This window comes from Aquila chrysaetos, chromosome 4 (assembly GCF_900496995.4).
Source record: "Aquila chrysaetos chrysaetos chromosome 4, bAquChr1.4, whole genome shotgun sequence".
In the NCBI taxonomy this organism is placed as follows: Eukaryota; Metazoa; Chordata; class Aves; order Accipitriformes; family Accipitridae; genus Aquila; species Aquila chrysaetos.
The window spans coordinates 55,813,425-55,822,356 of record NC_044007.1 but is presented as its reverse complement, the minus strand read 5'-3'; the positions used below and the strand labels follow the sequence as shown (position 1 = coordinate 55,822,356).

The 8,932-nt window shown below is 45.6% G+C and overlaps 1 protein-coding gene across 3 annotated transcripts in view; it reads left to right on the top strand.

Annotated features, from left to right (window-relative positions):
* Positions 1-140: 140 nt before the first annotated feature.
* Positions 141-8,932, top strand: part of LAMA1 (laminin subunit alpha 1) — a 110,009-nt gene continuing 101,217 nt past the window's right edge. For all 3 annotated transcript variants that reach the window (XR_003922993.1, XM_030011515.1, XM_030011516.1), the window contains exon 1: positions 141-207. The gene's annotated coding sequence lies outside the window, so the exon portion shown is untranslated. The remainder of the gene's footprint in view (positions 208-8,932) is intronic.

The following is an 8,932-nucleotide window of genomic DNA, read 5'->3' as shown; positions in this document are numbered from 1 at the left end:
GTGAGCGAGCCCCCGCCGGTGCGGGCGCGGGGCGGGGCGGGCCGGGCCGGGGACGGCGGGGGAGCATATAAGGCGGGCGCGCACGGCTGGGCGGGTTAGCGTCCCTCCCGGCGGCGGCAGCGATGGGCAGCGGCGGGCAGCGGCGGCTGCTGGTGCTGCTGGCGGCGGTTTCGCTGCTCTGGGTACCGGGGCAGAGCCAGCCCCGAGGTGAGCGCAGCGGGGGGGGGGGGGGCGGCCGCGGGGGGTGCGCGCTGCGTGCAGTGCAGGGCAGGGCAATACAGTGCAGGGCAGGGGAACGCCTGTAGAGTTTGTTTGCAGGAGCCGGCGGCGTTCCGGGGCAGGCTTTCGCTCCCGCGGGGCTCGGGGAGCCTTGGTGGCGTGCCCCCAGGCCCCGCCGGGCAGAGCCGGTGCGGGGGGCCGTGCTGTGCCGCAAGGAGAACCCGCGGAAGGGGGGAGCGGGCGCGCCGCGGTCCGGCAGTGCTGTCCGCCTCGCTGCCACGCTCTTCCCCGCGCCCCCCCTCCTTTATCTCTCTTCTCCCCCTATCTTCGCGCTTTGCAGCCGCCCTCCCCCCCCCTTTCCTGGAGCCCTTTCTTCTCCCTCGGCGGCGGGGGCCACTCCGCCCGGCCGCCTCCGGGGCCGCCCACTCCCTTTGTGGGAGCCGAGAGACGCTGCGGAGCGGCAGAAACCCGGGGGAGGGGGCGGCCCCGGCGGCACGGCCGCTGCCCCGCTCCCTGGGGCGGGGGGGAGGGCTGGCGGGTGGCCCGGGCCGTCGCGGCGGAGCCCCCAGTGCAGCCCCTGCCCCGGCGGGAGATGGGGCCGGGGCCAGAGCCGGAGCCGGGCAGGGGCCGCAGCCCTGGGGGTCCCGCTCCGTGGGAGGGAGGGAGGGGAGCAGGCAGACCCGAAGGATGCCTCACGCTGTCGCTAATGTAAACCGGATGAAGCTCTGTTAGACGGGGCGAGAGGGAATCAACACCGCTTCCCAGGAGCGGGGCAGAGGTAGCGTGAGGGTGCCATAGAGATAACGTACGAAAGTTTTCTTCTCTCTTTTTGCACGTGGGGCTGGCCGGTGCATTGCAGCAGGGATACCGGAATGCTCTGCAGCGAGTTCTTGCTTTGCGAGTAACTTCATCACACACATCCTCTTTGTTCAAAGTGCAGTAACTTGTGCTTTCCTAGTGAGCCTGAAGTTTGTGAGCAACAGCAGTTCACTCTCTGTTACTGGGTGGACAGTAGTTGACTCTGTGGCATGCTGGGTTATGAGGGAAAGCACTGGTAGACACCAGATGCGCTCACCTTTGGCTTGATTCAGCTCCTGGTGGCATCAACAGCAGCATTTCTACTGATCCCTACTCCCTGCACATTAGTCCCCAGCCACATTAGGTCTCTATTAAAAAACAAAAACCGAGTATGGAAAATGGTTGGAAGGCATATGTTGTGCAGATGCACGACTTAGTTTTCTTTACGGTGAAGTGTGGTGTTCAAGATGGATATAGTGTGGGAGATGAGCATCTGGATGTTTTACATGCTGCAGTAAAAGCAAGTGTGTTTATTAACATCATTATGTGTAGAAAACTTCATCCTCTAGGTCAGGACAAAATCAAGCCCAAGTAAACTTCTGAGTCCCTACATTTGTAAATAAATATGCTTCACCTTGGTTATGAAGATTCAGTCTTAGAAACAAATGAAAAGCCAGACAAAATGATGCAAAATTTACTTTTCACAATTTTTTTTGTAAGGTACCATCTTATGCACACCAAATAACCTTAATTCACTAATAACTCCTATTTGAATGTGTATGTTAGCACAGAGTTTAAAAAGGTAGGAATTTTCATAAAGCTGGTCAAATACAGGTTGCAAGAGTCCATACTCTTTTTTAAATAGAAAATTGCAGTGGTCACACTGCAGTAATCTGCTGCAGCTTTTGCAAATAGTTTAGTGCTGATTTTCCAGCTTTTATATAGCAGCTCATGTTGTTAGAGGCATCTTGGTAAAATGCATATTTTTATATCAGTGATCGAAGATACCAGTGTATTTGATTGCTCCTAAGCCACCCCATTCTGGGGCTATTTAAATTCATAATTATATTTTTCTAGTTGAAAGATCAGGTCAGGAGACCATTCTTCCTATTAGATTAAGTTGATAGAATTTTTTTTTTCTCAGCATGAGAGCACACATCATCCAAGGAAGCAGTGAGTATCAACCCCCCCTGGTGGATAACTGCCTTACAAAAACCAGAATTCAAGATAACTGATCCTAAAACAATGTGAAGAATGCAATGGAGATTAGAATAGCCATGTTGCTTTTGCAGAAAGTAAACAAGCTCAAACTTGTAAGCATCATGATGATGTAAAAATACAGTTTGTGGCGAGGCTAGAAAGATTTCTTGGAGCCGTTGCAAGAGCATTGGAGAAGTTTGGGGGGAAACATATCTTGGCATGTCCGTGGAGAGTACCTTAGTAGAAGTCTCGTCATTTCTTGGTTTTCTGCTTTTGTCCTGTCAGCAGATGAGGAAACTGTAGCGTACGATGGTTGCAAGGGTCTGTCAGAAAGTGCTGAAGTCCAATATAAGAAAAAGCAACACGGAGTAGTAAAGTAATTGCTCTGAACAACTTTGAAGGTTAATGATTGGTTCTTTCAGCCTAAAGATTAATATCTACATACCTATAAATTTAATTGGTATTTTAATTGCAGATGTTTTGTTAAAGTGTCCCAATCATGTTATAAAGTGGGGTTTGTGTTTTCAGTTGAGTCTTTTGTGTCCAATAATGGAGTAACTCTTCATGAAGCACATATCACTAGTGTCTGGATCCACATGAGAGTTGTTTCATGACCTGAGAAGCAAATAGCCATTTTGGAGGCTTATGTAACAGCTTTGCTCTGCTGGAATGCATTCTTAAATAATACTGGAGGTAACAGAGATACAGGTCTACAAAATAGGAAGGGAAATGAGTTAATGATTCTGCACAGTATTGCCTATATTTCATAAATTTGATTCTGCCAATGTCAGGTGATTTTTCTATAATTAAAAAATAATCCTGCTACTGTAAATGTGCACTAATGGTAACTTGCAAGGCTGTAGTTGTAAACTAAATGTGTTTTTAAGTGCTGATGCTCAGGGGATTGAATGGCCCCAGGAAGGTGCCTGGGGTGCTTCATCTGGGCAGAGCTGAACACAGGTATTTCTCATGCTTATCATTTGGGTTTCAAACCTACTTTGCCTCAAGAATCTAGTTTAGTAAGTATGCTTAGGCTGTGACTAATACACAACTTATTATGGTCAGCAACCACATTTTTTGCTGAAACGTAAATGATGTGGTTTGCTTATAAATCAGATTGTTAGAGTGCTTACCCAGGAAGTGAGAGATTTATGTTAATCTCCTTAGTTTGAGATGGTTTGAACCCCCATCTCCAATTTCTGAATAGAGTGCTGTATTACCAAGTTGCTGTGACAGGTAATGCAGGGGAAGGGGGGGGGCATGTATGAAATCTCTTCAAACCTCTGTTTTAAACTGAGCTACTGTGCAGCCAAGAATTCAGTTTAATGGGTGCAGAAGGAGAATGGGCAACAAAAAAAGCTGATGCTGTAGTTGGATCATTAGGGCATTCAAAGATGGAAGAAGAATCAAATCGCAAGCCCTCCTCTTTTTTATTTACTTGTTGCAAGCAGCAATCAGCCATCCAAATTTAGGAGAAAAACTTTTTTTATTGTACTTGTGTCTGCTGTTTTTTTGTTGTTTTTTTTTTTTTTTTAACTGGGTCAGTCAAGCCTGGCACGCTCAGTGGGATGACTGCATCCCACTTAATGGATAAGAACCTTTTGGTGTCTAATTCAGGATGGTGAGTTCCACCTCAGAGGTGACTGTGCTTTAATTGTAGGTGTGACAGCATTTGGCAGGAAGATACTTCAGTCTCTGGTTTTTTTTTTTTAGATCTGGCCTTTAGTCTACAAGCCTAGATGGGTAGATGTTAACTCTTAGTTGCCTTGCTACAGCCTCATGCATTCAAAGGTGTTTTGTGCATTGATATAGTTTCATGTTTCATGTGACACTTTTGAAACTGAGAGCCAGACTTCCAGAATGTACTTGAATGACCATAAAACTTTGAAGAAAGTCTTCTTATACTTTCAAGATGAGCCGGATATTGCATTCCCAAATGCTTTCTGCTGGAGATGAAAAAAATGTCATAGGTAATTTGCCGTATTACATCATAGGTTGGTGATGCTAATGGCTTGAACAGAGCTCATTTCCATCAGTCTTAAATACCAGATTTTTCATGAAATCTGCAACAAAGAGTTAAGTGATATGGGAAATGGGAAGGTTTCTGTCCCCTGCAAAGTTTGTCTTTATTTTTAAATATTTTCCTTTAATATTTCTGCTGTGCTTCCACTGGTATGACTATTGTTTCCTGATAAGAGAACACTAAAAGAAACCTAAAGTCCCTTGAGACTTGTGGAAAACTTAGAGGTGGCGCTGTTTGCAACTTGCAGTGTGAGGCAGGAGACTGATGAGCTAAAAAAATGATAGGAGTCTGAGGCAGAATCACTTAACGTTGTGGTAAGCTGAAATCTTTAATTTTTGGCAAAATTGGGCAGAATGGTATACTTGGCTTAAGTTCTCCCTTTTTCCCTGGGTTGGAAACCTCAGTTACAGTGTACCTATACACCCCTTGTGTCTTCATGCATGTTAAGTAGCAGGGCCACAAGATACTTATTAACTGTCCACGCCCTATTTAGCTTGTTAGATTATGTGATAAGTCTCATATCCACACACACAAAGGAGCACAGGGGAACAAGGTGGGGCAACCCCAATAATGAGCCCAGAGAAAGGAGCACCTGCCAGGGCTGACCCATGACAGCCATCACTGAGTTATGGGAGCAGATCTCCAGAGCTTATGGGGGAGGGCTGTGTGTGGTGTGGGTGTGTGTGGGGTTGGTGGTGGCTGTCTACAGGGGTATGGGACTCATTATGGGATGCAGGAGAAGAACATTCTGGGATTGCACATGACTTATTTTCCGATGAGCAGAGGAAGGGCCAAAGACAGGGAGAGGAGGGGGGGGATCAAGGTGGTTCAGGAATGAACAAGTATGGGGGGGCAGGGGTGAGAGGGGTAAGATGTTAAAGGAGGCCAGTTGGCTATAAACAGGTTGCAGGCCAGTATGCTTGTCCTGTAATGATGTACCTCATGTCCTGACTTTCTGTTAAGCTCTGTTTCTAACTGTTCTCCTGGGTGAGGGAGTCTCTGTGCTGTGTGCATGGAGATAAAAGTGCCAGTCAATGGAGAGGGGACCGTGAGTCACAGGGGCCTGCATATCTCAGGTGCCCATGGCTGGAGAGACCGGAGTGTGTGCGTATTGTGTTTGTCAGTGTGTGATTGCCAGCAAACGTCAAGCCAGACCAGCCAGCCAGCAGGATGGGAGGCTTGGGAGCCAGGTATCAAATCAGCCATAATTTTGGGATGGATACCGGAGACACCAGAGGGTCTGCAAGGTGGCTAATGAAGGGAGCAGGAGATCCAAGGCAACTACTGGGTAGACTGTGGGGTCTAGGGGCCAGCCAAGAGACCTGTCTGCATGCACGTGTGTCTGTGTCAGGCAGCTGGTGATGAGAAGATCCAAGGCCAGCTAGGAGGTAGGCTGAGCATCTTGGCCAGTAACTGGAGGGATCCATAGTGGGTGTGTGTTGGGTGTGATGGGGGGTGGTGGTGTGTGTGCAAGGCAGTCTGTGGACCAGTGGCTGGAGTGGGGCTTTGGGCCTCAGGGGCTCACATGCCCAGGTGCCAGCAACAGGGGAGACCTGGGGCCCGGGGGGGGGGGGCAGTTACTGGATAGACCAAGTGTCAAAGACCAGCTACTGCAGGAATCCACATTGCATATGTATCTGTATATGAATATGTATTTTCTACTTAAGGTCTTTCTCCGTGATCAGCTGGAGCAGGGAACAGGATGAGATTGTTGGTGGTTGTTGCATTTGTGTGTTTCTGTCTTTGTTGATCTATGTGGCTGGCCATATATATATGCATATATGTGTTGCATTGTGTGTGTGGCTATGTATGTGCCTGTTAGGAATGCATGCTCAGCTTTACTATTGACTGGACCTAGGAACATGGAGCTGCAGCAGCTGCCTCTTTGTTGGGCTGCAGGACTTGGCACAACCCAGCAAAACTGTAGAAGAGCAGATGTAATTCTGGAGTTCTGGGCTTTTTTTTTTTTCTCTGACACAGTTTGGCTGTTGTGGCCTTAGTGTAATGGATTTTGTTCTATATAGTACTCTAAAAAAGTCATTTTTAGATGACCTGTCTATGAAGTCATCTCAAACATAGGCCACATTGCATGTCCCCAGGAATGCTGACTTTGTGGGTACTGTTGTGTTAAAATGATAAGGTTCCCTAAATTCATAATAAGCAGCACAAATATATTTTGAAACCTTTATTAAATAGAAATGGGGCTTGGTCATATTAAAAGGAATTTGTAGTGTAAAAGAGTAATGTAAAAGGTAATGGAACTCAACTAGGTGCAAATTTTGCTAATTGAGGTCTGACTTGAGGATGGGAGAGAGGAAGAACGAACCATGAGAAATTTCAGTTTTTCTCATGGTCTGCAAAGAACATCTTGGACATTCTGTGGGGAAAATGTTGTGCTTGACCTTGATTAGAAAGTCCTAAATTTAAAATCTGCTTTGTGTTTTTCCCTCACTTATTTTAAAAGAAAGCCAGCACCAACAAGCCACAGGCTATTTCTTATTTTCTCAGAGTACAAAGGTGACAGAAAAATCGCATGAAAGCATTCAAAGTAGACTGAAGATTAAGATAAAAAAAATATTTGTCTGTCATAAATATTTTCTCCATTCCCTGAGGGCTTAGAAAATGCATCTCTGGAAATCCAGGACTATCAGTGTGTGTTGATCAGTTGTTGGTATTTACAGCAGTCTCACACAGGATCTTCAGGTGGGGTTTGCTGCCTTCTCCTATGACTATTTTTTTTGTCCTCCAGGCAACCCTTCCTGACCAAACAGGGGAATAGTGTGTTGGAGAAGTTTTGCAAGATGAAATTGGTTAGCTCAGCTTGTAGGAATTGTGATTTGTTAGTTGGCATAAACTGTAGATGCAGATCAATCAAACTTCCCATTTATATATGTTTTTAGGTACTTAAGTGATATCTCAGAGGCTGTGTACAGTGCCTCTGGGCACTAGGATATGGGTACAGCTCTCTGGCTTTGAGGTTTGAGGTGAGTGCTTCATTTCCTTGTGGGTCAGAGCAAAACCAGGTTAGGTATATCTGTGTTCATTCTTTTTTAGTTACTTCTGCTATTTAAGGACTTTATTTTAATGATTTCTCAATCATTCTGTGTTTTTTAGAGGGGGGAAAAAACTGCTTTTGCCCTGAGATGTGATTATTTTATACCCATTTTTGGGTATTAAGCTGTATACATCACAATTTTACAGGAAAACTAGAAGATTTATTTTGTATTTACAGTGGAGATAAATAACACTCTCAAAATCAGAAAGCATAGAAGTATAAGACTATAAAAATACTATCAAAGTATAAGCCTTCAATATCGTTATTACAAAGATATATAGATGTGCATAATTTAGACTTCCCCTCCTGTGAAACAGCAGTTACGATTCCCAAGAAGTTTTCCCTTGTGTTCCTGGCAGAGCAAAACAAACTTATAGGATGCTTTGGTTTTACCCAAAATCCTGATTATTTTTAGTCTCCCTGGAAAATGACTACTGCTCTGATGGCCATGTGAGCTCAGAGGGCTATTGGAAGGGAGGGGTGATGCATGGCAGGCAGTCTCACCCACTGCCCTTTCCACAAGTGGTCCAACCTTGCAGGCTGTGTAAAGCAGCAGCTAATGTGGGTTGATGGACCGAGTTGGTTTGTCTTGTCTTTTCTGGGCTTTTCCTATCAGGCAAGGCCGTGAAGATCCCACTGCTGCTTTGTGTAGGCAGAGTAGATTTCAGCCTTTAGCAATTCCTTCTGTTTTATCATCTTTAACTTGTTAGCTTTTGATTTTTTTTAACTGTCACTTAATACAGTAACAACTCTGTCAGAGATATTCCCTAACCAATTCTTTTCAAGTTTTAGATTTGAAAGTTGTTGTGCAAGCATAATATAATTCCTTTCTGTGAGCTCATTTATTGTGCTGTGAGATCCAGCCCGCCTCTTGATTCCTGCATGAGAATAAAGGTTAAAAAGCTGTTTAAGAAATGGTTGTCTTGAAGTGGAAACTTTATTTTCCCCTTGGCTCTACCTGCATTTTTACTGCTGTTTTGCTCCAGAATGACCTTGAGGATAGGCCCATGTCCACTGCCTCCTTTATTGTATTTGTATAAGCTTTTATTTGCTGAAAGGCTGAGAGGACAGTGCAGAACCTGTATAGGTAATTTGAAACAAGTCCTATAGTCTTGATTTGATTATTGGATTAGTGTTTTTTTTTCTTGTGGACCTGATGAAGCAAGAAGTTTTTAACAGCAAAATCCTAGCTCTTTACAAATCAGTGGCATAAGTCATGCTGACTATAATAAACCTTGGAATTCAACCGTTGAGCATAAATGCAAACTGGAGCTAGCACTGGTGCTCGCTTAGATTAGTATTGATAGTTTTTATTCAGTTTTCTGGAAGCACAACTGGCATTTTGCCTTCTGTCACAAAACTCATCTGATCAAAGTAGTGCATGAAGAAATGTTTGTGTGGGAAGGAGAGGAAAAAACCCAGTAGCGACTGGTACTTCCAGTGCAGTTTGATTGTGGCCGAATGCCACCCTTCCAGGGAGGACTTGGAGCAGGGGTCCAAGTTGTCCCTCATTTTGTTTACATGGGTGCCAGCAGAATGAGCTTTTCAGCCACGGCACAAGGTAGTAGGCAAGCTAGGTGCCTGGGATGGTGGCAGGCTGGGGACCATGGCTGAGCCTGGTGTTCCTCCATCATTCC